We start from the raw sequence: 4,978 nt of genomic DNA, 5'->3' as shown, positions 1-4,978 counted from the left end.
CAGATGAGCTTGAGTACCTTTGTCCATAGCATTGTGCAGAAAACCCTTGAGATAGGTCCATTTTTTAAAATAGAAGTTCATGTGACTTCCTTCAATATTCCCAGCTGTTCCTCCTTGGATGTAATTCTGAGATTTATTTCAAATTTCACCAATTTGACATTTTAGGGTCAATCTCATTCCTCTCTTCTCCTACAAAGTGCAGTTATCCTAAGCCATTTGCATATTCTAACTGCTCAAAAAATAATAAATGATGATGATGATGATGATGGTGAACTGGATCTTTAGATAAATGTATTTATTTATTGTGATTTCCTGCTTGTCCTGATGAACATGCAACACTCAGAGATCATTATGCCTTGAAGCATCAGGCTGAAGACCAAGATGGGAGAAATAGGCAACGTGATACAGTGCTGGTCCTGACATATCATGAGAGCTTTATTGTAGCGTCCTGGTGAAATGAATGAGCTAAGAAACTGGATTTGCCTGGAGAGATTCTCCATTTATGTAACACATTCCCTCTCTGCCTTAGCTGCAAGTGTTTCAATAATTATTGAAACAACAGCACAATCCCATGCGTGAATATGCAAAAGTACCATTAAGCTCAATATGATGTGCTCCCAGGGAAGTGTTTATAGGATATCAATATGTTCCATTGAATTCAGTAGGACTTATTTCTGAGTAGTCATGCACAGGGTGATGTGAGAGCAGCAGTTCACAAACATTTTGGTTTCTGGAACACTTTACACTCCTAAAAGGAGTCTCTGCATGTGTAGTGTCTCAGGTAGCTCGGGTAGCTCGGGTAGCCCCTGAGCACCTGTGCATTTACAGAGTGCTGCAGCATCAAAGGCCTTGCAGACCTTTGAAAAGGTTTCTCAATGCAATCATCTTCCTGGTAATTATCGAAACCATTGCCTTCCGTTAGAGAAGTCCCAGGAATAATCTGAAGCCACCTTCAAAATTCATAACAAAATCAGCTGACTCCACTCAGGAGCTGAGGATAAAATGTGCACTTCAGCTTTTGAAAAGCCAGCTGCACGAGGCAGATGTAGGCTGCATACAGCCAGGTGTCTGTCGCTTGAATATGAAGACCTCATGTGAGAAATTTGGCAGTGGGGATTCGCTCAGCCCCTCTACAGTCATTTCTCCTCATGACTGATGATTGTGTGTTCATAGTGCCATAGTGTGTTCATAGTGGAAGTCACTGGAAATTGGTAGAATGCTGTGGGGTTGAGGTTCAGACATGCTGCTGTTCAGATAGTCAACAGTGCTGCTGCTACTGCTGCAGCTGCCTTATGGTATCATCAACAACTGCCACTCCAGGTGGGGTTGGCAGAAGAGCATTCATCAGTCTCCAGACGTTACTATTGGTGTCTTTGCATCTCTCGCATTTGTTGACCAGAAAGATCTCTCCTTTAAAGAAACTCCAGATGCATCTTCCGTGAATGGAAAGTAAGTTGGGTTGTGGTTTGGATTAAAATTCAGTGTTGGAAATATAGAAAAATTACTCGGAATTACATACTTTGGGACTGGTGGCAATAGTGGGGGCAGCAGTGGTGGCATGGAGTGAGTTCAACTTCACATATGCAAAAAGACCCCAGCAACTAGAGAACTGGAAGGTCAAGATGAATACGAAATAAATATTGTTATTGTTATTATTTTTATTCTTATTATTAACACTAGGCTAGAACTCTTTCAATGTGTCCTGCTCGTTATCCTTGTGTGGAGAAGTTTTTTGGCAGGAAGGAACAGAATATTTGGTTAGGTGAGCTGCAGCTGGTGCTCTAAAGTGGTTTGGCTAGTGGGTGTGCTTTTAAAGACATGTGGAACAGGAACACACAAGGAGGAAAGCTAATATGCCTGCAGTTTTAAGTGTGGTGGTCAATGGCACAACTTTGTGGAATGACACACAAGAACTACGGGACTCAATACATCACTTTTATTATGGTGATAATAATGCAGTAGCAGAAATGTGCAGTCAAGATAAAAAGCAATACAGTGTATTGGATAATTTCAACCTTTTTCAGCTCATGGCACACTGTCAGGGGTATAAAATTGTAAAGACTCACCATGGGTTCTTGGACAAGGCACACCCAGCTGCCAGTCAGAGTGCTCACATCACCCAATGGCCTAATAAACGACCCTCCCCAAATGTCCATGGCATACATGCACACCCTGCGTGGCACAATAATGTGCCACTCACACGGGTTGAAAATCGCTGCAATGTATTCATTACTCACTCATACAACTCAGCATAATCATAAGCAGTTGCTAGGGCTGCAATCCTACAAATACTTACCACATGTTCATATCATATGTTGAATGCTTGGGGCTGATCTCAGGCCTTCCCCTTAAAGATTCCAACATAGACAAGAGTCCTGGACTCAGACATGTCAAGGAGAACATGATGGAGGTGCTAATTGTGTCCTCAACTTGGCTGCAAACGTGATAAGAAGCTAGAGAGGCTTAGTGAGTCACTGGCCAGGCTTGCCAAAGGTGATCTATCTGTATCTGCTACAGGAGTTTGAAGAGTTGCAGGAATCATGGGGCTAATTTGCCAAGACTACTGGCCCAGTGTTATCTGGGCCTTGTGCTGATTGCGAGGTCTTCTTTCCTTTTTCGTGTGATACAGTCGCTTTGTTTGCAGTTTCACTCTGCTGCACACCAGGGAGTGGTCAGTGTCACAGGCAGCACCCTGATAGCTGCGTGTGATCTTGATGCAGGGAAGGCTGGAGCGTCTGGTGAGAATCAGGTTGAGCTGGTGCCAGTGCTTTGATCTTGGGTGTCTCCAAGAGACTCTATGTTGGGGCTTCGTGTTGAAGAACATGTTACTGACACAGAGACCGTGATGACAGCAAAACTCTAGCAGGCGTTGGCCATTTTTGTTCATCTTCCCAGTGCCGAACTGACCTAAGCAAGTGGGCCAAGAAGTTATCAGCACCAACTCTAGCACTGAAATCGTCAAGGATGAACAATGGCTCTTTTACGGGGATCTTCTTGATAGTGGTGGCCAGGTCATCATAGAATTTGTCTTTGACTTCTGCTGTAGATGACACAGTCGGTGCATAAGCACTGATGAGAATGACAGGTCCTGCTGATGACTGGAGCTGCAAGGACAAAATTCTTTCACTTCCTACAGTAGGTAGGATGATGGATTCCAGCAGGGTATTTCAGAGAGTGAAACCATAGTCTTTCGAGACTGAAGGTTGCCAATACAATACAATTTCTGACTGCAAAGCCAACACCATGTTCCCTGGTTTTGTCTGGTGGTTTTCCCTGCCAGAAAAATGAGAAATTTCTCTCCTTGACAGATCCGGAATCTGGCAGCCTTGTCTCTTGAAGGGCGATGATGTCCATCTGCAGCCTGCTCAGCTCCATGTCGATGACAGCTGTTTTGCATGCGTCATCTATTTCTTGCAGGTCATCAGAGAAGCCAGGTGTCATTGTCCTTATATTCCAGGTGCCCATCTTTAGGGCAGGAGTTTTCTGTTGCATGGTGCAGACTTGTCGATCCGCGTGTCGATTTTCACCCTAAACCCCACACACCCCATGAGGTTAATAGACCGTGGTGAGGCAACACATTACAGGCTGGGGACTTCCCAGCTTAAGGCGGGCGGTAGCTGCCCAATGAGATGCAATGATCTCTCCCACCGTCAGAAGCAGCCCCTGGCATCACGCTCTACACCAATCGAGCAAAGACTTATAACCGGTAAACTGCTGCTTCCTGTGTTGTGCCGATGCCATATGGCGGAGTTGGAGTGTCCTCTCCAGTGCGCAAAGCCTGCGTAAAGAAGGTTTGGAGGATAGGCTGTTACCCATGCAGCAAATACCCCCTCTCCACATCGCTGGAATGGTCCAATGGAAAGGCAGAAGCCAATATGGTTGGTTCCAGCAGCATCGCAGGAGTTGCCAGAGCGTGACTGTGTACAGCCGCAAACTGCCTCAGGGACTCCGGCTCCTGATTTTGCCTCGAGGTTGACTCCTGAAGCCTTTTCCATAACTGGATATAGCCACAAGGCAGTGGAGGTTTGAGGTCAGAGTTTCCTTCTCTTAGATGAGCTGCCTTCCCAGGCTGACTGAAGCAAAGACTCATCCAAGGGACCTTGTCTGTGGGCCATGTGCTGCCCAACCTAAATCGGGTACCCAAAAGGTATAAGACTCTTGCCAAAATATGGTGCAAAAATATGGTTATCACAGGAGGCCAGTGCTTTGCCTTGCCCAGCCTGCACGAGGCCAGGAGGCTATGGAGACAACTGATTAACTGTTGATTCTGCTGTGGGCAGGGTTGATGTGAGTGCACCCACAGCCTCAGCATTATAACACACATCACAGGAGGCCTCAAAGATGCACTTCCAGTTAGAAAAAGGGAACTGTGTTGTAGGGGCCCACCCCTGGAGGGGCCTGGAGCAGGCTTGTTCCACCCCCTGGGAGGCCTCAGATTGGCTGGAGGGGGAGGGGGTTCCAGCACCCTTGTCCTCCTCCCTAGCAGAGCTGCCAGACCTGGCCTAGGAGCAGGAGCTGTTGACCGCCCAGCTCCCTGCTTCACACTGCCTGCCTCTCATCCCTGGCCTCCCTGTTTTATGGAGCAAGCCTGCCCCCTTTGGCCCCTCCCCTTCCTCCAGGTGGGGCAGAAAAGGCCTTTCCTGCTCCTGGCTTGTTTCCTTGTTTGCCCTGCCAGCCCCCTCTGTCTGGTTGGGGTGAGACAACCTTCTTTGCCCCCCTCAAGGGCAGGGAAGCCTCCCCACCCTGGGCATGGGGTGCCTGCTCCATGCCTGTTGGGGGTCAGGGCATCTGGGAGGGGCCCCGACAGTCATTAAGCCAATCATGACCAGAAATAAGCCCTTTTTTCCTTACTTCACTCCTTGCTGCCATTAGCTGCAAATGGCAGGAGAGCAAATACATACATTTTGATCATATATTCAGGATATGAGAAAGCATGCACTTTCAGCAGTGACACCTCTGATTAATTAATTAATTAATT

Source organism: Tiliqua scincoides, chromosome 5 (genome assembly GCF_035046505.1).
Source record: "Tiliqua scincoides isolate rTilSci1 chromosome 5, rTilSci1.hap2, whole genome shotgun sequence".
Lineage (NCBI taxonomy): Eukaryota > Metazoa > Chordata > Lepidosauria > Squamata > Scincidae > Tiliqua > Tiliqua scincoides.
Note: the sequence above shows the minus strand (reverse complement) of the source record.